Raw genomic sequence first — 26,577 nt, 5'->3', positions numbered from 1 at the left:
CAGAGGGTATAAATGAGACAAATGTCTTTATTAGCTATGAAGTCAGTGTGCAGTTCTGTTGGGAATGGGTGAGGTGCCTGGAGGAAGCAAGTCTGGAAGCATAACCAGCAAAAAAAATCAAAAGGAATCAGGAGAAAACTCAGTAACAACGTTGTGATATAGAGAACAGATGGTCATCTGCTATTCCATGGGGACTGTTGATGACAGGTAAGCAGTAATAGGTTCAAATTGCAACATGGGAGATTTTAAGTTAGATACCTGGAATAATTTCTGTCTGGAAGGATAGACAAGCAGAAGATTGTCCAGAGAAGGTGTGGAATATGAAGGGTTTTACTCAACAAATAGCCAGTGGTTCAGCAGTCTGACTCCTGCTCTGGTTGTGACGATGCTCAGGGCGCGCTGACCGAGCACGAGGCCTCACAGGTGAACAATGTTCCAGGCTGGAAGTGAGAGAACCAGCGCGATGCTCTACAGACAAGTGTCCTCTTATTCATCTCCAACACAGCAGTGACAGCTGTCTGAAAAGGCTGGGCCAGATCCACCGTTCGTGCAAATCACCTTTACAATCAGTAGAGCCGGGGCAGTTTACCGTGGCTAACCTGCTCTGCTTTTATTTATAAATAATACATTTATGACACAATGGTTATAAATAGTATTTCATTAATTTTCTTGCTTATTTAGATGTTTCCCTAAAGGGCTAATACAGAGTTACTGTTCTGTTGCTATTTAAGCTTCTGTTTTTCCAAAAGTTTAGTTTGCAGCTAAACCATTACTTGGAGCTGAGGCCAAGCTCAGCAGCTCAGCTTTGGATGAAGAGCACATTTGGTGTAATTAGATTTGTGGGTTTAGGTATTTTGGGTTTATTTTTTTAGTGTATACCAGTGTAATAAAAAGAAATGGCTGTAATTTATAGCCCATGCATTTAGCAAGTGGCTTGTCTGGTCTAGGATTTTTTTTTAATGGCAGAAATTTTAAATTTAGGTTAGAATTTCAAAGAAGTTTCACACCCACAACTAAGGTAGAAGGTCAGTGCTGCCAATTTCAGGCATTCAAAAAGCATGAATCAGGCATGAAAATACCAATATTAACTTCAAATAAGAGGACACAGACACGAACTCACACCCACATACCAACGTGGATACACAGGTACCTCTGAAAAAAGCTAACGTTCTGATGTAAATTTACTCTCTTATGTTTTTGTATAGAATGTGATATTTGTGACATCAAAATGAATCTTAAAGACAAAAACATTTTGATGCTCCATTAAGTATCCTCAAGGCAATAAAATTAAAAATATTTTTATTTTACTTAATAAGCAGCAGCTTTCAGAGAGAACCTGGGACTAAATTATTCTCTGTGCCACAATATTGCACCAATTTAGCTTATGACTTTGGGTTCCTTTTTTTAGCACTCTGGTATTTGCCTTCCCTGTGCATTTATTTCCAGGCTTTTCTCTATAATAATGAAAGCTCAGAAATTCCTACTTGGAGTTTCACATAAACTAACATTCTCTAATCACCTAGCTCTGGGGACTCCAGACTTAAGAAGAACACTACTCATGATAAGAATCACCAAAATATCAGAACTATCAATAAGGTGTGTTGTTTTTCTTTATCAAGAAAGCCCAAACTTTGCTTCCTTTGCAAGAGTTCAATACTTAGCAGCCATACTTGCTCACAAAGAGAACTGCTCAGACAAGAACTTTAGAAAAAGATAATTGCCCTTTTAGGTGCTGAGTGTCTTTGTAGAGCAAATACTCAATAGATGGTACAGATAAATGCCAGCATAACAAATAGAAAACTTCAGTCAAAACATATGCCATGAGTTACACTGTACTCTGGTAGTGTAAACTCTTATGTTTAGATATTGTGAAATAGGGGACCCTTTGAAATGAAATATTGACCCAGACTGATCCAAAGCTGTCTAGAATCACAGAATCAATGTCAGGGGTTGGAAGGGACCTGGAAAGCTCATCCAGTGCAATCCCCCCGGAGCAGGAACACCCAGATGAGGTTACACAGGAAGGTGTCCAGGCGGGTTGGAATGTCTGCACAGAAGGAGACTCCACAACCTCCCTGGGCAGCCTGGGCCAGGCTCTGCCACCCTCACTGAAGCAAGGAAACTGTGCGCACTGACTTCTGCTGAACATGGGCTGGAGTCTGCGGGTGCAAAGGTGAGCGTATGAAAAGGCTACGCAGGACTCAGCAGCCTTTGGAGAGCATGTCCTGTGTTCAGGCACAGTGCGCAAAGTGCTGACTGTGTCCCACTGTCCCAGCACATCCCACCACTGCACAGACCGACTTACTCTGTTTTCTTAAAGCACAAGTCTGCTGGCCTGTGTTATTGTAACCCAAAGAAGTGATGCCTTGGTGCTGAAATACAGAGAAGCAACGGCACATTAACACCATGTTGCTGGAATACATCAGGGCGATTGTGCTCTCGTGCTGTGTTACTACAGGGCAGCTCAGTAACGGCACTCGCAGTAACGCTGAGTACTCCTGCTGAGGTGAAAGAAACATCTTAATGGGAGGCCCTGACAGTTCTGCAGACCCATCTACATTCCTTCAAATCAACACAGCGATCGCCCTAGCATGAGGTCACTGAGAGCCACCTAAAAACATTCAATCACAAAAAAGCCCAAACCTCGTGTCAAAACAGAACTCGCAGGGGTATGTGAAATCATACTGAGTTAACCACGTTAACTTTGGAAACAACCAGGGGTAGCGAGAGAAGGGCATCACAGAGCTCTTCAACAAAAGCCTTCACAATATTCTACTATCATGATTCAAAAACTTGAATGTGGTCACAGAGCAATTCATTTGGAAGAATTCACGCAAAATGTCATTTGTTCTGGCTACTGGACGTGAAGCCACCAAGGCATATAACTGCTTATTCAGTTTTTCAAGCAACACTGATCCTCTAGCCAGGCCTGGGAACATTTCAGCAGACTATCCAACAGAAAGAATTACCTATACAGAAGATCTGCACAAGATAAACTGAATTATTAAAAAAAAAAACCCACATAAGTCGGTCATAGAGATTCTCTTTCCAGTTCCAATGACAAACTCCCGTTCGTATGGATTTTGTATATATATATATAGTGTCAGCTAGAGATTAAGCCTTGCGCCATGGCTCTAACATCATGAGTCTTTTTCCTCAGTCAAAGCTCAGTCAGTGTAAGGGGTGTACAATGGAAAGTTTGTGCAAACTAAACAAGAACGTACATACACAGTGGTCATCACGTAGAAACTCAAAATGAGAACTAAACATACAATAGCCCACTCCACTCCCAAGGCTGCACTGCGGGAAACAACGCGCTTTAAATTCACGTTCAAACGGCCTCTGCACTGAAAGCACCAGAGATTCTCTCTTTCAAGTGAATCTATGATGTTCACCACAGTCTTTTTGTATTTAACTGGGATTTCACAGTAACATCGTGATTTCACTACAAAAACTGCAGGATATTTACAATGCTTGTTGGGGATTTGGTTTGCTGGTGATGTTTTTCGTGAAAAAAAGAGGAGTGAAATCTGATTAATCAAAACAATCCTGCTTCTGAAAGAAGACTTTGCATGTTTTCAGATTCCAGACTAATTCAGAAAGAGATCAAATTTTGTGTCAAAACATGTAAAAATATGACTGTTCATATTTAAATGTCAAAAATAAATACTGTGTCATCTTGTGAAGAACTGAATACAAAGTAAGCAGCAGAAAAATGCAAAAGCCTTATCATGAAACACATAAATATTATTTTTTACCTAGTTACACACTTCAGTCATCAGATGTTAAAACACAGCAACAGATCCAATGAACATGGATGGGAGAATCCCATCAGCGAGATGCTTAATCTTCAAATACTAGAAATACTTCAAATGCCAGAGTGAAAACATAAAGGGCAAACAAATTTAGCAAACCATGCTGATTCCAGTTCTTCCTGACAAGGCTGTAAAGTATCCAAAAGAGTAGTTATTTCTTTTTCTTAGGCGAACGCACAAAACTTTGAGCAGTGTGTTGGGTTTTGTACCTGGTGGAAACAGTTTTGTTCTGTATCTAGAGGGTGATCCCCATGCAGTGCCCACCACGCAGCAGCGAGGTTAAATTGGTTTGGATGATATCACCGATATGTAATTAAACCAGCAGCCCATGTCCGATCCTTTCTGTGACCATGTTAGGTGTTAAATTAAGGTCTGATTAAGAGTGTGCTGCTGCAGTTAAGGTCAAGGACTAAAGATCACAAGCTTTGTTTCATCTAATAACAATAAAGATTGTCTGGCTGCCAAATACCACAACAGCCCTTGTTCTTCTATCAGAGTGCTGTCCAGCTATGGGATCTGATTTCACTGGTATCCCTTTTTAAACCCCACTTCTGAAAGGGTTTGTAGCTATTTCATCTGTATTAAGCAGCACTGTGATACCCGAGGCTATAGGGTACATTCTATATGATCAAAGCAGAAACGCAGCAGTTTCTGACGAAGTGCTATCATAGCTGAGGGGGAAAAAAAATATAAAGGAAGGAGAAAAAGGATCCAATGCTACAAAATACCAGGTCATGGCACCAAAGTCAGCACCCACAGGTAAGTTCATAACATGAGACCACACAATGGTGGAGAATGTGCACATGTGTTTGCTTGGAACAAACCACCCGTTTGTCCCAGCAGCAGTCGGCAGGAGAGATGTGTCAAATAGGAGAGACCGGAGATAAAGGCGGAGTGGTGAAGAGAGAAAACAGCATCTCGTTTCTAGGATGAAGACAAGAATTGGTGTATAAGAGCTTCTCCCTGCACAAGTGTTTTCCACAAAGACAGATCAGCAGATGTCACCAGAGTAGTTGTCTCTTACAAGAGAACAAAATTCCTAATAGCCCAACAAAGTGCTATTGCAAAACATTAATCTCAAATGCATACAGGGTGCTGGGACACGTTTGATTCCTGAAAAGGGGGGTGGAGCAAAGTAAAAAACCGTATGTCCCCAAAATAATCTCTCACAGTCATATCCTAGTTTGTGTTTCCATACTTGGGGTTCAATTTCAGAGCAGATACCGATTCACTTTTTAAGAGTCATCTAAAGTGTCTTTCATTTGCTCCTAGTACTCAATGGACTATTAATAGAGCACTGGTCATACCTGGAGGGACAATTTTGCTATTCTGTGAGACAGCACACAAAAAAATCATCATGGGGGACACACTAAAGCCACTACATGTTTAGACAGTTCCTTCTGAATTGCATTGTACATCTGATCCAAAAATGTAGTTGAGGTGTCAGGAGGCTTTGCTTTTCAGGATTGGAGATGTGACCCTCTGTTTCCTAACAAGCTCTGAGTGAATCCCCAAAAGATTCAATGATCCAGTTCAACATGGATTAGCTTCCAGCTCCTCCCAGATCTCTACAGAGTGAGCAGGTTCCCAGACTCCCTGGAATCTGAGTTGCATCAGAAATACAGCGAACAGCACAAAATAGCCAGGGGTGAAAAAATGACCTCTCCATGACAACAGCAACATGTTCACCACTGGGAGTCAGTGTCTGAGCTGGAAAGCAACATTTTACCAAATCAAGAAATTCCTGTACACCTTATTTCCCACCAGCACTGTGCCCTTGTGGCCAGGAAGGCAAATGGTACCTGGGGTGGATTAGAAGGGGGTGGTCAGTAGGTCAGAGAGGTTCTCCTGCCCCTCTGCTCTGCCCTGGGGAGACCACACCTGGAATATTGTGTCCAGTTGTGGCCCCTCAGTTCCAGCAGGACAGGGAACTGCTGCAGAGAGTCCAGCGCAGGGCAACAAAGATGCTGAAGGGAGTGGAGCATCTCCCGTGTGAGGAAAGGCTGAGGGAGCTGGGGCTCTGGAGCTGGACAAGAGGAGACTGAGGGGTGACCTCATTAATGTTTACAGATATCTAAAGGGTGAGTGTCAGGAGGATGGAGCCAGGCTCTTCTCGGTGGCAAACAATGACAGGACAAGGGGTAATGGGTTCAAACCAGAACACAAAAGGTTCCACTTAAATTTGAGAAGAAACTTCTCAGTGAGGGTGGCAGAGCCTGGCCCAGGCTGCCCAGGGGGGTTGTGGAGTCTCCTTCTGTGCAGACATTCCAACCCGCCTGGACACCTTCCTGTGTAACCTCATCTGGGTGTTCCTGCTCCATGGGGGGATTGCACTGGATGAGCTTTCCAGGTCCCTTCCAATCCCTGACATTCTGTGATTCTGTGATAGAACAGGTTTGGTTTGATTTTCTTCCTCTTCTGATCATTCTTCTTGCTAACTTGTACAAGCAAATATTGTGCAAAGTGTAGGCAGCAGGTCAGAATGGCGCAGCTCAGCCACTTGCTGTTGTACAGAAGCAACGCAGCAGCATCGTGTCCTGACATCGTTGGCTTCCCAGGGACCCGGTCACAGGTAAGTGTGCTGGCAACAGCTCTTACTGTAAATCTGGAGTGAACTCAGACTCCTGCTCTTGACTCCAAAGCTGTTGATAGAATGATTGCCTTTGAAAACTTTCCAGCCTAGTCTCGGATAGCTGCATTACGTTATCTCAGTATCTGCGCTATTCCCTAAACTACACTTAAGCTGGTATAAGAGGGATTGTTGTACATATTATGGTAATGTCATTTATTTATTTTATGTGACTGGAAAATTTAAGGGCAACCACTCACTTCTGTGCTGTGTAGATCAGAGTGTTCACAGTAACACCTGCTTACTGGACAGACAGGAAAAAAAAAGCCCTTATATTCCTTCTTTATTGCAATTTATTATTATAGCTTGAATGGTCCTAGTGACTTCCTAAGATTAATGTTAATATTCTGATCAGAGTCTTCCCTCTGGGGTTTTATTATGTGTTTTGAACATTCATTTCATTTAACATACACATGGGAGCAAGTCTGGTGGTTCCAAAAATATTTGTAGTTGGAAATCACAGTGATTTTTTGTTAGGCTCAGTGCCAAAGAAATCACAAATCAGAAGTCTGTTATAGAGTGGTTCCAATTTCTTGGCATCCAAATTTTGCATTCTGTATATGCATAGTGTGATGTTTTCCCTAGCTGTATGGCACTGAAGATTTACTGAGAAAGGCATTGCTTATCTATTTTTTGGGGTTTCTGGTGGAACTGGAGAGCCTGTCTGGCCAGCCGGGGATTCATAGGGATTTGATGGACTTCCCGTGTGTGGCAGAGCCGGGTTTGCATCTCTGTCTATCACAGCTGGTGTTTTTGAACCAAAGTGCGGAGTAGAAATTTCATCCCTGATTTTTTTGGCTGGATCGATTGTTTAGTCTAGGAACTCTCAAGTAGACTTTGTAGGTGCTGGAATTCCTCCTTTTCTTCAGTCAGCAGCTGATGTTGCATGGTGTACATCAGAGTCTAGATTCACATCTTAATGAGCAAAGATTTATGTTCATCCTAACGCTCCTTGACATTAACGAGTATTGCAGACATGTATCCCCATGGATTAAGTTGAGAACATACCCCAGAGCATGTGTGGAGTTTGTCATTAGGGCATCACACTATTAAAACCAACAGAGAAATTCCAGGGGTAAGAAAGCAACTGGATCTCTTCTCTCTGCTGGACCACATGTAAGAGATACACTTTAAATCTTCTCATGTTTCCAGCCCTCTCACACCAATTCCTGCGTTCATTTTGGGTTGTTAATGACTTCAAAGAAGAATTGATTGCCACTTTTAAGACATTTCCCATAACAACATTATGGGAAATATTTTGCCAGCAGATAATGTTTCTGTAGCTCTATAGTGCTCTCTAATTAAGGAACTTCTATATAGCTGGGGGAGAGAAGAGAGGGTTGTTTTTTTTCCTCAACTAACTGTTTCAGGGACTGGATCAATACAAGAGAATGACACTGTACACTCCATTATCTAGGGACTGTGACTTCTCAGTGAAACATTATGGATCCTATGGGATGCGCCAGGGACCGTGGCACAGACACACCTGAGAGCAGCTGCCCAAAGGACCTGCTGGCTCTGGCTGCATCACCCCAGGCTGGTTTCTGCCCATCCGCAGGGATGGGTTTGCTCTCCACTGCCCAGCTTTTGGGTATATTCCAAGTGCGGGGCTGCACGGGCGAATACTCACCTATATTATCTGTAAATCCTGAGAACAATTCCACTGCAAGCTAGATAAACCATACACAAGAAATAGACTCCAGGATGTAATTTCCATCTCCTTTAAAGCGCCATGTAAAACTGTCCTGTAGGAGGGACTCAGGCAGAATTACTACACACCAAACTCCTGTGATCTACCAGCTACAACAAACAACTCTGGAGCCAGGACTCTCGGATTTGCCTCACAATATCCTATCTATGGAGTGGAGATAAGTACTGTGTGTCTGCTTGATAGGAGTTTTCTAGGCTATCATCACACAGAAGGGTTATTAGCCTTGTGTAATCCTGCCTATACCAGCTAACTGCAACATGGAAATAAAAACTTTATGTTTTCCCTCAGAGTCACTTCAGATCTTTCAGAGAAAATTGTCATAGGAGAATTCTGATTTATCTAATTTGAAAGCACTGGTTCCTGAATCACCCACTTCCCTTGAAACACATCCATTTCTCCCTCAATAAAAGGGGGATAACAATACTACCAGAGATCTCTAAAATACTTTGAGATGTGTGAATATAAAGGGCTGTCTGCAAAGCGTTTAGAAAGCTTCAAAAAAAAAAAAAAGGTGCTACATAAATGCATATTTATTGCAGTGCTGACATTCTTGTGGCAGCTCTGAACGCAGAATCAAAAGCAGAGGGGGCAGAATCTAAGTCAGAATAACAAACTGTCAGCCTTTAGCCCGTATCTTAAACCGCTTTGAAACATTGCAGACACTCAGAGAATCTAGTTTGCCAATATTCTATGTGCTACAGTAATTACACCAATCTGGAATATAAATTTTCCTCTCCCCTTCCAAGAGAAGGCAAAGCTCTTAGGAATACACACAAACGGAGCCCTAATCCTACACATTTTAACGCATGTACCGAATGCCGGGCACCGTAGTTGTCCCACTGAATTCAATAGTTCTACTCAGATGCATGTATGGAAGTGTTTGCATGATTAGAAGTTAATACTAATAAATGCACAGTTCATACAAGAACTCTGTGTAAACAATCTATTTCTGCATGCGAGTGATGATTTTATTGCTGTTCTGTAATTCTGTATAGTGGCTTTGTGAAGAAGTCTTATATTTTCTAAGGCAGTAAAATGTTTCTGATAGTGTTTTTCATTGCTAGCTCTTTGGGGGCTAATTAAAAAGAAATATCTGTTAAATTTATTCATTGCTTGGTTCCTTGATAGCAAGAGGCACCTGGTGTAAACATTAAAAAGAAAAGCAGGCAGCAGCCAGACCTCATCAAATATTAGATGCATTAGGACACTTTATTTATAAATATGAAGTTGGTTTTAATGACTTCAAAAGGAGGAAATGCCAGGAAAAGCATAATGTGAGCAAGCTCAGTAAAGTTGTCATGAAGATGCCTAAACCCACAAAAATCTATAAATTGTATTTGCTCCCCCCTTCTCCTCTCAAATAGTAAGAGGCAATTCCAGCTGAAACTGGCAAAAGTGTCTGCACAGGACTACAGGACTAACCACAGCAAGCAGCAGATGAGCTAGAGTATCCAAAAACATGTCGCCATAGAAAGCACCATCCGTGGCTGATCATAAAATAACACATTTATACCAAATTGACTGATTCAATGAAACAAATCCTGAATTTCAACTCTTATGACTGAATGCAAAATGTTTAAGGATGGGAATTCCATCCTTCTTTTGGGACAACATTTAAGCAGGCACTTAACATTCAACATATGCTTTACATTCACTTGAATTTAGTTCAAAAACACTTAGCCCTGTTTCACTCCAATCCCACTACAGACTTCAATAAATTGGTAATGAATAGTGTCTCAGTACTTTATAACTAAGCATGCATTCAGCACTGCCCCAAATAAAGATGCAATAAATTCATGGTCAATAGACTAACAACACATGTGAGGAATAACAATAATTATCCTGAAAAAGTTCTCTCTTCATGAGGCAAAAATCTCTCCTAAAGCTAGATTTCATCTTAAGGCACTTTATTGTAACAGGGCATAGTCATTCCTACTAATTTTGGAAAGGTATTTCATATGAGTAAATTCAATATTAGTCAGATCAGAGTCCAGTTTTAGTGGGATGAGCCACAGCATCTTTTCTCATTTAAAGAGTTAAGTTTTGAGCCAGGTGTTACACACGTGACTGGGTCCAAAGAGGTAAAACCATTTATGTTACCAGAAGAATTCTCATTCACGGCTACTCAGAAACTTAAGAAAAGTGTTAAGCAAAAAGGAAATTTGACCCGAAGTGATTTAAGTACAAACTGATCTTAATAAAACAAGAAGGAAAATTCCATACTAAGCTAACCTACTGTGTGAAAAGCTGAGACAAGCAACAGACTGTATCAAGTCTTATCAGAAAGAACTTTCCTACTTAATTTGATCTCTTGTAAGAGACACCTGGACATAATTGTCCACACGGATGAAGTAATTGCTTTAATCCTAGTTGGGATGAAAAACCTTTTGGTAGTTGCCCTCCTCGCATGCAGAACAGCATCTAGACAAGCAGAGTGAGGGAGGTAGGCAGAAGTTGTCCCACCTGTTCTGAAGCCTCTTGCATTCTCATGTGGGCAGGGGTTGCAGCTACTTGGCCATAGTGGAGGAGAGGAATTACAAGACCTGCTGCAAGTTTTCTCCAGAGAAATGACATTTCTTTGCTCTGCCCTGAAGAGGCTTCCACACTGCGTCAAAAGAACCCACAGGCTCATTCATGGAAGTCTTGCACTTCCCGTAACCCATAATATTATAAGAACTGTTTTAACTCATGCTGTTATTGCTGAAGGAGCACAAACGGAGGTGCTGTTAGTGGCTGGCATGCTTTAACTGCTTGGGATGTGTTTGACCTGTAAACCTGCTCTGTGCATAACCTATACTGACCCATGATGGTAACCAAGCTGGTACCTCAGGCATGTAAAGGAGGAACATTCTTCCCACAGACAGCAGGGCTATAAAAGAATTGGCCTTTTGTACACAAAGGAAGGATGTTTTGGAGCCTCCCAGAATGCCACAGGTGTGATCTTTTCAAAGGGTCTTTTCCCAGTTTTAAAGAAGCAAAACTTTGTTGACTTCTTTAATCACAGTGGAGGTGCCTCATTTCTAGGGCAGGAACGTTTCCTCGTGCCCTTGCAAACAAAACAAACAGACATCAGTTTTCCATCCTGCCCTGACCTTTGGAAGATCTCATCTGTGCCAGAGACTTACCCGTTCAGTCCTGACTCTAAGGGAACTGAGCCACCTCCTGAATCACCATCACACTTTGTGCAGGCTCACACCTGTATTTTCCTTGGAGGTCACCCCATCCAAGAACTAACCAGGCCTGACCCCATTTAACATAGGACATCCAAGCAGCAGAATTGTCCAGACCTCCAAAATTAAATAGGAAATGTACTAAAAGCCTTAGCAGAGTCTGAGAATCGGTAACTGCAGCCAGGGAACACAGCTCCAGCTCAGAGCTGCTGCTTGCAGGACACAACCTCACTGTGCTGTACCATTCATTCTCCATTCTGCATTTCAAGTGACTTAGTGACAGGACCTTGTCAGGTTTAGGATGAGAACAGGTCCAGACGAGGGGGAGCAGCAGAGACTGTAACTTATAAAATGACTCATTCCTACCAGGCCTGTATGTGAGCCTGCTGCTTCCACCAAGCCAGGTGACATTTAACCACAAAAATATTTAACCTGCTTTTTACAAGGATCATTGACCATGATAAAATACAGGGATGTGGGAGAGTCAGGATGCAGCTTTTTCAGTGCAATTCCATATAAAGGAAAAAAAAGGCAATAAAAAGGGGGTCTTGACATAAGGAAAACATCCCAATGAAATCCTGCCTTTTAATCTCAGCCACAATCTCTCTCAACCTCTCTTCTCATCATCTTCCCTGCTTTTTAATCCTCTGCTGCACTTAAGTTTTTCACTCATTCACTTTATCAACTTCACCTGTCTCAAAACCCAATATAAGCAGAGGCCACAGTTTTAAAATACAGGCAAATGAACTGGGGCACCAAAGTTCTCAGCTTCTCCAGAGGTGCTGAGTGCCCACCATGGTCAGTAACTGCAGAACAATCTATGGGGGGTCAGTGCCTTTAGAAATCACGTAAGTGCTTTAGTATGAACATAACTCAAAACCACAGAGGGTTATACCCTGAAAAGCTTCTGATTGAAGACTCAGTATTTTGCTTCCAAAAGGGTTTTAGGCACTTGGAAATTCTAGAACTACTTAAAAAAAAACCCACAATCAAGTGTCTTCTGAAATGCATAATTAGTTTTGTGAATGGTATATAGATACCTTCGCATATATCCTACCTATATGTTATGAATTAGGTCAGTGCCTCTGTCAGACAGTTCAGCTCAACCTTGCCTCTGGACTAGAGGCTCCCAGGTCACTGCTTCTCAAGTTCCCAAGAAATATTCTGCCACCACCATTGCTACCCATGCCCATCCCTGCACACTGAGCTGAAACAGTTGACTATGAGCACAGCACGGCCAATACCTTTGAAATGTGCTCATTTCAAGCCTTGCTCCTCCTTGGCAAGACACATTTTAAGCAGAAAGGTACACACGCTATTTTCTCTTTCAGTATCTCTAAGAGGAGAAAGGTTCTCCCTTCAGACAGTTTCACAGCAGCCTGGCTCCTGTGACCCCAATGAAGCTTCTGCACACCAGCTCTGGAAGGAAAGAAGATTCAGAGACGCTAAGAACTGAGGGAAAACTGCTGTGTATCAGATCTGCGGCTCTGGTCGGCTGCGTGATTGTCAGAAGACTGATCTCTTTAGAGCTGGGGTTTTTTTGAGTCTTTGAGTAGGGTGACTCTGGAAATGGTGACAGCAGGCGGTGCTGATACAGCAGCGCCTGGCGCACCAGAATAGAACACCGGTTGGGATTTTAGATGCAGTGATATACCTAGAGAGAAACTATTCCAGCAATTGCAATTGATTTTTCAAGATAAACTCCTCGTTGCTTTGCCCATGTTAAACTACAGATTACTTTCTTAGAATCTCTTTTCTTTGATTGAGTTCCAGCTCTTTCTTTGGAAAAGCACTTCAGTCTGCCTTCCTTAATTTATATAAAGTTTGAATCCCTGATTTTATTGCATCCATTTTTCTTCAGTTTTCTTTTGCATGGAGAACCTGTTGGCTTTCTGTTTTATGCTATCATACACCACTTCTAATAGGATCCTAGCAGCCTACCTGGTTACATGCGAAGAAGTTGTTTCTTGGTTTGCCTCCTGGCCTGAAGAGCTGCTTAGATCTCCCTCACCACAAGAAGCCTTCCCCTCATCTGCTGTTCATCACAGCAATTTCACATGCTCTCTTCAGCTGTTCTCTCCATGGGCCGGTGAAGCTGGTACGGTTGTTATCCTCTTCATCCTGTACAAAGTGAGAGAGGAAAACAAAAAAAAAATCATGGATGACACCAGCGACCACCCATATAGCAAGAAAAATTGAGGAAAACCAGTTGTTTTCATGAGCAGGGCAATTATAAGCGTACATGGCTTGGATTAGACAGTCCTTCCCATTTGACTTCTGTTCCTCAGTAAATATTTGTAACTTTGCTGATAAAGCAGTGCTGGATTTCTCAGCTGGGTTTCCATGTGGATAATAAGCTGTGGGACTGGAGTATGGGATCTTGTTCTATAATGAGGTTTCTTGAACAGTCAGTTGTTCCGTTCTCTATCTTGGTCATGAAAAATGTTTGGGAGTCAAATGGCAGAGCAAAGCCTCTAAATACAGCTGCGTTGGCTCTATTATTGATTGTCTGTGAGGCCCATGACAACAGATAAGGGCTCAGAGGCATTAAAACTTTTTCTTTTTTCTCTTTTTTTTTAACCTAAACGCAGGCAGCTCACACCTAGAAAATGGCAGCATTGCCATTGAGGAAAGAGACACAGGAAGATAAGGATGACTTCAAAATTTAGTTTTACACTTTTTTCCCTTTCTGAACTATTACCATTCCCAGTTAGTCTTCATCCCACAGTGAACAGTCCCTTTGGGATGGACTTATGGCTTATATTACTAATATTTCTTTTTCCAAGCCTCTTTCTTACAGTATTGTCTCAGTATTTAAGAGATAAATATTATGTTTTGTGCAAAACAGGAAGATTAGGCACGTGGGAGGTTCAATGTGTTCAATAGGTAGTTGAGACAACATCTTGTATATAAAGATTATTTCAAAATTGCACTCAGCGCAGGGTACAGTTGAATGCACTATTTAAATGCAGCCTTGGCTTTTTTGCAATTTCCTGCCCAGAAGAACAGCTCTGTAACTGTTTTGAAATAAAAAGACATAAACGTTGGAAGGGTGCAAGCGGTCAATTGACCTCATCAGTGCTTGGCACTGGTGCCAGCCAGGAATTTTCCAACAACACTTTTTTTTGGGTACAGAAAATGCTGATCTCTCAGAATTCAAATTTTTTGTGGGAAACACATCAGTTTCAACAAAATGCTTGCTGGGAAGAATCTTCCAGCCCAACTTGAGACTGATGGATGAAACCTGATTGGGAAAGGATCCCAGCCCAGGGGTCAGCACATTCTCTGGTGATGTGGATTTACAGCATGTGGCAGAGGAAAGATTGAGTTGGCTCCAAATAAAGCAGAGCAAGGATTTGACATTATGTTCCCACAGTCATGGCAAATATCCCAACCTCATGGTCATCATCTCTCCATTGCCCCAAGGAATGGGATTTTTATGAAGTCAGAACCAACCCAACAGGATTAATTATCAGATTACTTCTATTCGAGGAGGTGTTGCAGACCATAAACATGAACTACATCTCCTACATCTTATAGGAACACCCTCAGAACCAAGCTTTGGCATACTGTGAGTTCAATCTGTGTTCTGCTCGCTCTCTCTTTAACAAGAGGTCTTGTTTTTATTTTTATGAGACAAAAATTCTAAACCATCCACATTTTTCCTAAAACACATGTTTGGTTTCTAGCCAGCTTTACTCAGCATTTTGTAGAAGGTCTGATACCAGACATTTAACATCTGCCCAACTAAAGGTTTTCCATTGCAACCATTTCTAGAAAAGCGACCAATATACACATAACCAGAAGCATTTTCTATTGCCTCGGTAGACTGTGAATCAGACCCTTAATTCTTTGATAATTCCCCAAAGTGTGTTGTTGGGTTCATTGGTTTAATAGAAAATGAAATGGTGTTTTATTATAAAGAATGCATCTTTTGAGAAGCATGGCAGGAGACTGCATTGTAAAGGTCGATGGTCTGCTGCTTTGCCTTCTGCACATTACTGTTTCTTAACAACTTACTTTCCTGTTTCTAGTCTGAGAGAGAAACTGCAGGAATTGCACAAGATCCTCGCACAGCTACAATCAGATGATCTCCTCGCTCCAGCTCCACTCCCTTCAGCTACCGACTGTTCCTCACCATGGCCTAAGGATTGTGAAAGAATGTGGGATGTATCAGGTGGGTGAAAATAAGGGAGCTGTCATCAAGAAAGGTTTTGAATCACTGACACCCCGTTTTTGATGGCATCAAATTTTCCCCAACACGGTTAGTAAATAAATTCAGATAAAAAGTGAAAGAAGGGAGAAAAAGGAGGAAGGTATAATCTGTGAATGTGCTAAAGAATACTGTCACCTCCCAGCACTGAGGGAGGCAGTGACAGGTTTGCTCAGAGGGCCAGAGAGGTATCTGTGGTGTAGAGAGGGTTGTGAAATACCAACTTTTCTATCCCTCTCTTTGCCTGAGGCAAATAATTAGAATCCTCTTTCCGAAACTCCTCAGGCACAGAGGAGGAGTGATACCGATAATTGGTTTTTCAACCTGTCCCACAGTTTCTGTTTGGAAAGCAGCTCTTTCCTATCCCTACCAGTATAAACTAATGCTCAACTCAAAGGTAGTTCTTCTAAATTAGGATCTGTATTTACATACAAGTAACTGGTATCTGGATGACAATCTAAAGGAACATTATCTGAAAGGCACTGAAGAATAATAGTTTTATTCTATCATTACTACAAGAAGCAAAGGAAAGTGTACATGACACGAGAAGCTGACCAGCTGCTGGCATCTCATAATGGATGGGTACGTTGCTGATTCAATAAATGCTAAGAGTACAGAAATTTATCTCCAAAGTCAGATACTCTTGTGTCCATATTTAGAGTTTACTAAAATGTAAGGCATGAATATGTTGCATATTTCTTGGTTATTTCTCTTTGCATGCTGGCTTATCTAATATCTCTTCCCCCTAATAATATCTTTGAAAGGCACTGAAGGGCAGGGGAAGGGGGAAGTGTTTTAGCAAGTAAGCACCTCATCTTACCAACGTAACTGGGGGAAAAAAGAAGATCATTTCCAGAGTTGACAAGAGCTGAGCTGTGCTCAGCGCCTACTGAATCAGAGAATGATTTAAAACTTGGCTGCAGACAGCGGGCACATCACAGTCTGCCTTCAGAAACCAATGGCTGCAGCTGAGGGGGAAACTCTGCACTAATGATCAGTTAAGTACTCGATTGCTTCTGTCAGTGCGTTTACAACAGACCACAGGGAAGACGCACAAAATAACTCCTTAGACAAATTCAGAGTTCGTTGACAGAGGAAGAAAACAGATCTTATTTAAAAAATAAAAAAAAAAGAGTCAACATTTGTTAAATAAAACAAAACATGGTGCTGAGGCTACAGCTCAATTCAACATGAAGCCAGGCAATTTTACAGGGAACTGAAAGTTTTGGGAGAGAAAACTCCTGTCTCAGAGAGAAATCTGCTGATTCCAAATTAGAACTGGATATTTGCTGCAATAAGTTTACCTAACCCAGGACTACTTTTAATTTTTTGCCTTTCCTCTGCAGAATCTAGTTCTGGTTGCTGGGGTTATGAGATACTGCGCTATTGCATCTTTATTTAGAAAACAGAGACATGAGGAAACAGTCACAACTGTTATTGCAAGTGGGCATGTACGTGTATTTGTATATGGGTATGAATATGTGTTTGGCAAACACTGAATGTAGTGGAAGCTTTGGGATGCCAAGGATGGAAGCAGGGGACTGAGAGCTCTTTAACAAGTAAATACAACAGATATATTCAAGACGTAAATAAAAACAAGATAACATATAGAAATCTACCTGTGATGTCTAAATTCTTTCTAGTTTCTCTGCGTGAGAAGCAGTTTCCAAGCGTTCAGCTCCCGTTTAAATAGCAAAATAGCCATCCTGGTTTTCCAGAGATCATGGAAAACCCTCTCACCTCTCTAGATCCTGGTGCCTCTCAGCATCACTACCAGCATTTCACCTGCAGCAGCAGAGCCATGTCCACTTGCACCAGGCAGGGAGCTTCTGTTTCCAAACAGACCACGAGCAGAGTTCTGCCCTACAAATCAGGCCAGAACATCCCTGGCTCTGATTCAGGATGCAAACACTGCTTTTTCTCTCGGAAATATTAAAATTGAATGATCTAGCGAGGAGGCCTTTTCTACCTATTTTGGTTATGGGTCTTTTGAGGGATTGTTTTGACTATCAAGTAGCTTTTAGAGGTTATCAGTGACCATGAGATCAATTTACACCCTTAGAAAATAAATACAATTCTTGCTTACAATAAAAAGCAAATGTGCAAATAGAGAGGAAAAGAAGAGAGAACGGGATTAATAAATTACAATTGTGAGCAAGCACTAACATGTATCGAAATTGGCAAATTCTCTGGAGTAGAGCTGAGCTTCTTTTATTCAGGTCAATGACTCCTTTTGTGACTCCCTTCTTGAAAAGTGAGCATTTTTCAATGATTTATGTATAATAATCTCCACATCAGCATATCTTATTTTTCACTATTTGTTTGTTAAACATGCAGTAAGAATCTCACACTGAAGCCTTTAGCCTTGAAAATACAACTGGGACAAAGGCATAAAAATATACATATAAAATAGAAATATTTATTACTAAAGCTGATGTTTATGATTTGACATGTAGGTAAGGGGAATAAAACACACCATTTTAGATTGCTGAGTTAAGGCTTTAATGGTGTGAGTTTCAGACAGAGACACGGGGGCTGTTTATTAAGGAAAAAAACATAATCATCCATTCACCGGCCACCAGTGCAGGAAACTGCAATAGGAATTAGAGGCAGCTTTTCATTGGTCTGTGCACAAGCCCGAGGTCTTTGCAGCCTGTAGGAGTCAGAACTGGACCAAAAAATTATTAAAATGACTTAAGTCAGTTCAAACATTTAAAAATCCTTGAATTCAGGGTGGCTTTTTCAAGACTGAATTTGATAACGGAAGATTTTCAGCCATCTCTGCTCCTGTCGGATTGTTTTATATAAAGCCTTGAATTCTTTGCAGAGAGAGTGGTCAGGCATTGGAATGGCTACTCAGGGAGGTGCTGGACTCACCAGCCCTGGAGGTTTTGAAACTGAGATTGGCCATGGCACTTAGTGCCATGATCTAGTAAATGGACTGGAGTTGGACCAAGGGCTGGACTTGGTGATCTTTGAGATCTTTTCCAACCCAGTCGATTCTGTGATACTTCGAAGTGCTCACCCACCTCTGCGCCCCAAGTGTCTGTTTCAAGTTCAGGAACTAGCACGCTGATTTCTTTAAAAAAAAAATTAAAAATTGGGTATCCACTTCTTTGAAGTCTCATTCCTTACACAGATTTGTCATCTAGTCAAAAAGCAGGACACAGCTCTGCGACAAAAAGGATACAAGTGATTTTGAAGACTGCAATGTTATCCGAGGTAAAGACAGATGTTTTTTCTTTGTCTTAAATTACAGCAGTTCTTACCAGGCCAGAAAAGTCCAAGGGAGTCTCAGACGATCCGCATTACACATGTCACATTGGATTATCCTACGTGTATTAATCTATACCTGGATTAATTCTCATTTCCACCCTGAAGACTGAAGAAATGAAGAAGCCACATACAGGAATTCTACATTGGGCAAAATTACACCATATATGAATAGTGACAACATTTTGGAGGTTATCATTTGTTATAGACAATATTCAGATAATTTTGATTATTTGATTGACAAGTGAAAATCCCAATAGCTTTCAACTGCAGTGTGAATTAACTTTTTACCAGTTCATGCTGTACCTGTCCCCTACTGATGTAAAGGATCCCATTGGCTTTGCTGTCAGAAAGCAAACTTTCACTAACATAAAATCCAGTTTCAAAATCCTGAAGGGCAGATGGATGGATCCCACACATAAGGGGTAAGGAGTAGGGGAAAATCAATAGATAAATGGCAGTACCATTCAGTTAACAGGTCCGTCCCATCCTGCCAATCTCTGGCCAAGGCTTTAAAGGCAACCAAGCCCTCTTACTAGAGCTGTATTCTCAAAATTGACTGGGTACTTAGTAGGCACTGACGTCCATAAATATTTCACAAGGAAAAGAATGCATTTCCCAAGCATTGACTAGCTACATATATTATTTATATGAAACCGTAACTTAAGTTGAAAAACAATAAATGCTTCAACAACAGACCTATTCACAACCTACTCCTTTACTAAGTAAAATGGGCTCTGGCTATTCCTCAAGATCTTGTAACTATGCAGAAATTCAATGAGACCTGCATATAAATATGATCTACAAAGATGGGGTATTAGGTTGTAGTCACTTCACCAATACTAGTTGACTGGAAATTAAATGGACAAGGGACTGTAAGACACTGAAATTCATTTACATTTTATATTTGTATCATACTTTATGCTCCTGTTTGAGATCAGGCCTCCCACTCTAAATAAAGGGCAGAAAATGCACAACAAAGAAGTGTTATCTCCCATTTCATACTCTAAGGGTTAGAGCTCGGGGAGATAAAGGACTCTGTTTTCCACTGCCATGCCCCCAGCATGGCTCATCCATCACCTTTACCAGAGGAAAAAGTTGCTACAAAAAAGATGAAGGTCAGGAAAAACAGAGATTGCATATTCCAGGTTCATGCCAAGAGACTCCTGAAGAGCTGGGAGCTGAATTGAGACCTTCCACTTCTCAGACAACTGAGCTGCAAAACTCCCCTTTCTTAGTAAATGATCTTCAGGCGGCTTTTTAAATTACTGCTTTATCATTCAACCTGTTCAACACCATAGCCGAGGCATCTCAGAGGAGGCGTAACAGGCTAACGCTCTGTTGCCTGAAGCACTTGTAGCATTAATGGAAGTTAATTCTGCTGGTGAAAAAGGGTTAAGTGAGTTTCACGAGCTCATAACCACAGCCAAGGAGAAGGGAAAAGCTTTTGGAGGAGAAAAAGTGGGTCTGAGATGTAGGCAGTACCACCACCATTTATGTGTTTACCACTCAGCTGGCAGCTAATGGCCCATGTATAAACTCAGGATGAAAATGGGTAAAATGAATTGCATGCTTTAAAAGAACCATCTTTTCTTTCAGTGGCACAGCAAAAACATCCAAAATGCACCCTGGAAAGCTATTTTGAGCTTGTTCTTTTAGCAAGACACAGAAAGTGCCAAGATAAAGTCAGTCAATTCAGTATTGTGAGGGGGGAAAAAAAAAAGCAATAAAACCAGTGGAAGCTCTGAAGACAAGAGTCACCTCAGTGCAGACAGCAAGAGGGGTATTTATGCACTGTATATACCACTCCAAGTGCAAACTTTGCCTTACATCAATTAGCATGCACATTTCAAAGATCCTTCTGCAGCTCGGGGATAATACGATAATAGTAACGTAGCAACAATGAAAGGCTGAGGAGCCAGGGGTGGTGGCAGCCACTTCAGGCAAGATCAAATGGCACATCCCTTTTCCAGGGCATCACACACCCCCGCGTAGCAAACACCCAGAGCAGGCTGGAAGTCACAGCACAATGAAGGCCACATTGGTACGGCAGCATTTCCCAAGCATCTCCCTGTTGTTTCCAAGCTCTTCCTCCGTTCCCTTCACTGCGCCGACTGGAAGTGAGGGGGTTTGGGTGACTCTTGGTTTTACAGTGATGTGGCGGGGGCTGGGAGAGGAAGGAGAGGCATCAGTGGGATGTGATGATGCAAACCCGACTGCTGTTCTGCCTCCCCAGCTGTCACAGCTCACTTTGTGAAGGGACAGGGAATAAGGGGGCCTGTGAAGCTGCTGTGCAAAGCACGTGAGAGGGGGGCCCGGCCCAGCCCTGCTTTCTCCGCTGACAGAGAAGAGCACAGATTCGCATCCCACCTGAATCACGCAGCTCTCGGTACTGAAGCCCACTCACTTATTACAGTATTACTGGTTTCTGTGGCAGGTGTGAACTAGTTCAGTTCGTTTGGATCCAAGAGCTCTCAGCAACAGACAGGACGACAAATAACCTTGGGAAAGGGGGTGTTGACAAGCTGGGATTTGTGGAAACCGACTGGAAGGATCAGGAACCTGCACACGCAGCTCCCCTCACTCCTTCAGCAGCCACAAACACCCCCACCATGAGAGCGTCTCTGCGTTTCCCTTGCCATTGAAAAGGCATTTCGATGAAGTTCTGCTTTAGCTGAAGTCAGAACTAGCCCTTGAGAGCTGGTGCTGTCAAGGCTTCTGCCCAAGGGGATTCCTGGTAGCATCTACCATGAAGATGTGTACAGCCCTGTGTTTCCACCTCCACAGACTCCCTCACAGTTGTTTCGTTGCCCCAGGACCACTTTCCCAGAGCAAACTGATCCCATCACCTAAAAAGGCAACTGATCAGCATCAGGGAGCAAGCAACCTAATTCCTTGAAAGGATTATGCAGGACGTGATCCCAGACAGTACCTTCAAAGATCAGAATGTCTCCCTAGTTCGGCTTCGTCAAAATTCAGCATCAAACACACATCCAAGTAGCTATTTTCTCAGATTTCCACTGCACTAATATCTCAGTAACCATCTTATAGAACCGCACTAGACCACTGAGAAGTTCACACGAACATCCCATGTTCCTGATGTCTGTCTCCACATACAACCACAGGCAGGCCAGAGGTGATCCAGATCCCTTGTGCTCATCCTCAGCAGAGCAGAGCTCATTTCACACTGAGTATCAATGACAGTAGGATCATAGAATAGCAGGTGGAAGGGACCACAAGGATCATCTGCTGCAACCTTTCTTAGTATAAGCCTGGTCTAGACAACATGGCCCAGCACCCTGTCTGGCTGAACCTTAAAACATGTCCATGTCCAGTCCAACTCCACTCTGCACCAGTCTCAAGCAGATTTGGATTTGTCCAGGTTTCTTTTGAAAAAGGAAACCCTCACCCAGCAGCGTGAAATCACACGCAGCTCTGTCACGCTGAGAGCCCACACTGTAAAACCTTCACTGCTCCAATCCGGGAAGCACAATGACAAATGACTCCAGTCAAAAGCTTACAGCCAGGACCTAAATCTTCCACCACCTCTTTTCAGCGTGAATTCATTTTAGGTGTTCTGTGAGATATATTGAAGTTTGCATTCCTCCAACTGCAAAAATAGATTGTTCTAGTTATTAAAATTTTAAAAATTAAGGAAAAAATTGAAAGGTAAACCAGAAAGGAAATACTAGTGTAGTCAGAAATCACAGTCATGCCAACGAATTGCAGCGGTACTAAGACACTTGTGCTGTATTTTTGCAGTAGCACCAAAGAAGAAAAAAAAGACTCAGAGAGACTCTTTTTGAAGGCAGTTTAAGGTTAAAATGAAAGCAGATGTCAAAACTTAACCTGCACTACACCAGCTGCCTGACTGTAGTGGGAGCAAGAATGGGCCAAAAATTGTTCATCTGCTGGTTATTCCTCCAGCAGCTGCGGTACATTCCCTGACCAGTATGGGGTTTTATGCCTGAATCACATATTTTGCCCATCGTGGCTCTGTTCTCCAAACAGCCTTCCTCTTTTCCACTAGGCACCTTACATCATTTTTCTCTAGCTGACCAAGTTCAGTCCGACACAGAAGACACTACAAAATCTCAGTTTTCCAGGAAGCTGCGGTTGGACTTCCCAGGACACAGGCTGCAAGGTCCTCTTGACAGCTGCCTTGGTCCCTCGGTCCCCATCAACCTCCTCGTCGTGTCACTGTGCATCACTCCATACAGGTTGACACATCTACCGACATTCAGCAAGGAGAACTCCTATGCCACTCAGGCAGTAGAAACACAAAAAAATATCAGATATCAAAGATTCGGAGACAATAACTAAAGAGACTGACACCTGCATGTTTGTGTATCTGGGCCCCTGAGATTATTATGCAGAAATTACCAGGTAAACTTGAGTCTTCCAATGTCTCGGTCACCCACTAGACCAGGACTTCTCAGGTCATCCATCGTGACCTGTTTAGTAGAATATTTTCTTTTCTGACAATTGTGGATCAAGATCAACTGGAACCGTGTATCAGACTTGGGGAATAAACAGTTACTGAGCTGAAAACATTTTAAAATAAAGCACTATTTTTTAGTGAAAAATATTTGAAAATTAATGTTTCATTTCAACTTAAAAAGAATATTTTATTTTACTTTTAAAAAAGTTTTTACTGTTTTTTTATTCAGCCAGCAAAACAAAAATATTCTCAATTATTTCCACAGTGCTGCTTAGATTTGAGCTCAGAATAGATTTCAGTACAGAAGAAAAACAATCAAGTGCTGTGTTGCTAAGTCCAACCAACTAATTCTTAGTTCTGCAATAGTGGACTTTTTCTTAAAGCCCCAGGTTCTTGAATCATGCGATTATATGAAAATCTCAGCTTGCTTTCCCACAGAAAGTAGAGGTCTGATAATTTGGGCTGCAAACAAAAGCTCACATGGTGGAACACTGAAGGCTTCAGTGCCCCCAACAATCAAAACATGTATTTTTCCATCTTACCAATTTTAAAGTCAATCTCATAATACGGGATGGATATTATTTGTGATTTTTTAACTCATAGGGTAGGGAATATTGCAAATGGCTTTCCAGAAGCTATGGAGAAAGATGCTTCAGGATACCCCGATCCTTTTTAACCCTTCTCTGTTATTGACCCCTTCCCCCATTTGTTTTGGGGAAGGAAACCATCAACCAGACCCATACAAACAGTAAGAGTTAATTTGTTGCAATGTATCTGAGTGTAGTAACTGATTACATTTTTCCCCAAAGGAAACTTCAGTTAATTTGGTTAGTGACTCATATGCCAGGCTGCCAATTACAACACAGATGATTACACACATAAATTCACGTCGGAGTGGCTCAACGATCACAGGGAGGAAGGAGGAAAAAAAAAAAAAACAACCAGAAATTAAAAAAGGCTCCTCTTTACCTGCCTGGGGTTGGGGATGGGTGAGCACCCACTCTGCAAGGGGCTGGGTGCCCACCAATTTCATTGGAGACCGAGTGCCAAAGCCTACAAGACTGGAACATGAGCTCTCGGAGATGGCAATGTCTTCTAGCTTTCCATTTGGGATTTTTATTGCAGAATTGTGCTGCACACTCTCCAAAATACTGTTTGCCAGTGTCGTTAGAGGAATCCATGCACAAAGAGAGCGGGAAGGAGGTTAAATAAGCAGTGCTTGGCAGTACATCAGTAAATCATTTAAAGATAACCTGTGCATACCAATAAAAAATAAAAATCCAATTAAAGAAAGTTTTTACACAGCTAGTCCCAATTCTGAAGCGTTTCATATTCCTAAGGAGGAGTGGGAGAAGGGGAGGAAAGAAACCGGACAAGGAGTCAGGGTCTGATACTATAAGATGAGGAAAGCCCAAGGCAGGCATTAGAAAGGAATTCCTACATGCCTCATCAATTGGCCAATGAAATCAATACTGAGGGGAGTTGGCAAAGCTCCTGAATACATATATTTAGAGAAAATTAGACTTTGCACTTAAAAGCAATAGGAAGCTCTGACATTTGGTGGAGAGCGTAGGAGGAAGAAGGTGTTCTTTTATCTTAAATGAAAGCTACTTCACTGGCCTAAAATGTATTTCTACTTAGACATTCCTTTAGATAAAGAGCTGTATACATTTCCTTCAGTTAGGGTCAACAGGCTAGCCATAGGATAATTCATGCCGTTTTTTTGCTGGAGAGGTCAAAATCCTCTACAAACAGCAATTAAGATTTGTGGCACCAGGGTACTATTATTCCCATTTTACAAGGGAATAAATAAAAGGATGTAGCAGCTAAGAGATATGCCCAAGGTCATTAAGCAAGGCAGTGGCAGAATCCAGCATTACACACAGACACCTGGTTTCCCATCCTCACCTCTCACCAATAGGCACCAACCCTACATTGGCCTTTATTAAATAACCATTACAAAATGTATTAATTTTCATTTGGAACTATGTAAATTGACTCTTTCCCAAAAGACAGCAACTGGCCGTTAAATAAATATCAAGTGATTATTACAATCATATTTGCTGAAGGGTGGATCATCAGCATAATGTGCTGGGTTCAATAAAAACGTTATTGCCTGTCAAATAAACATGATGAGCAGAGCCTGGACTGATGTGAAGCATATTCAAGTCACCGGGCTTTGGTGGGAACCACAGCTGCTCAAGCACCTTTCGGGGTCTGAGTTCAAGTACTTTTTGCAATATGCAGGGAGAAAATTGGCACTGCCAAAGCAGAGAGAACTCCATCGGCAGGAGAGCCCTACATCAGATTCTGGCACCGTAAACTTGATTATAAGGGTAGTTAAGTCTCACCAATTTCTGTAAAAACAACTCAGTGCGAGATGCTGTTCTTAGCAAGGGTAAAGGTGGTAAAAATCATCCCTGTAGTAGGAAAGGGTAAAATGACTTTAGTGTTGGTGCTAAATTAAGTGCAGATACAGGAAGCTAAGGATCTTGCTTCTGTTTTTATTATAACTCAGCAGAAGGGGAGAGCTGTACATACAGTTGGATGGTCAGATCATGTCTTTTAGAGAGATGGTCTGAGCACAAAGGAAGCTATTTTAAATTGCCGACTTCTTCTATGTTTTTCCGAAGTATGAGTTTATCAGAACAGTGTTTGTTCTCTGCCAGACCATCCTGGATGCACCATCTTTGTACCACGCAGATCCAATTGTCATTTGCCATTACACACTAAGGCAAGCACCCTGCTATAAACTGTAGTCATTCATTTTCAGTCTGTTTCACTCTGCCAAAGCAGGGTGAAAGGACATTATTACAATAAACCCTCCGTTCTGGTGCAGTTTGTCAGCGTAAGCAGCATCTTTCACTGCAACAACAAGTATCGCTGCTGTCTCCCAGCAAATATTGTTCTTTGCAAAAGCTAAGAGCCAAAGAGTCAATGCATGTAGCAACTGCTACTTGTAGTAAATAAGCAATTTGGTTTTTAAATCGGCTTTTCCAGCCCCAGGTCCGGGCAGAAGGCAGAGAGGAGCAGTTCGGGATTGCAGCACTAGGTGGCAAACCTCTAACAAGAAGTGACTTGGGGAGCAGAGCCTCCAGCAGCCACCTGACAGCAGCCCGCCTTGTGGAAAAATGGGCTTGATTTAAACACCTAATGTTTCCCATTAAGAGCTAATGTCCTCCTTATATGCTGGCACAGAGAAGTGGCTAAAGCACACAGGACAAGCTGTACCGCAGACACTGCTCGGAGAGAACAACTCTTACCCTTCTTATCTGCAGACCTTACCAAGAAGTTCTTTTCCTGTTAATGTTTCCCTAAAATAGTT

At 41.9% G+C, this 26,577-nt stretch overlaps 1 protein-coding gene and 1 long non-coding RNA gene across 3 annotated transcripts in view; one reads left to right on the top strand and one right to left on the bottom strand.

The window, feature by feature from the left end:
- MYL10 (myosin light chain 10) overlaps window positions 1-26,577 on the bottom strand; it is a 72,259-nt gene that overhangs the window by 33,439 nt on the left and 12,243 nt on the right. The window contains exon 2 of the mRNA XM_021287010.2: window positions 13,267-13,446. The gene's annotated coding sequence lies outside the window, so the exon portion shown is untranslated. The remainder of the gene's footprint in view (window positions 1-13,266; window positions 13,447-26,577) is intronic.
- LOC135575910 (uncharacterized) lies at window positions 5,980-25,394 on the top strand. 2 transcript variants are annotated; one of them, XR_010467354.1, is made up of 3 exons: window positions 5,980-6,387; window positions 15,360-15,502; window positions 21,249-25,394. It is a non-coding gene; the product is annotated as an uncharacterized LOC135575910 (long non-coding RNA). The 2 variants fall into 2 exon arrangements; XR_010467353.1 differs by lacking the exon at window positions 21,249-25,394 and adding an exon at window positions 18,798-21,227.

The sequence above is a fragment of the Columba livia genome, chromosome 20, assembly GCF_036013475.1.
Source record: "Columba livia isolate bColLiv1 breed racing homer chromosome 20, bColLiv1.pat.W.v2, whole genome shotgun sequence".
NCBI lineage: Eukaryota > Metazoa > Chordata > Aves > Columbiformes > Columbidae > Columba > Columba livia.
This window is presented reverse-complemented; position numbering and strand designations above follow the sequence as displayed.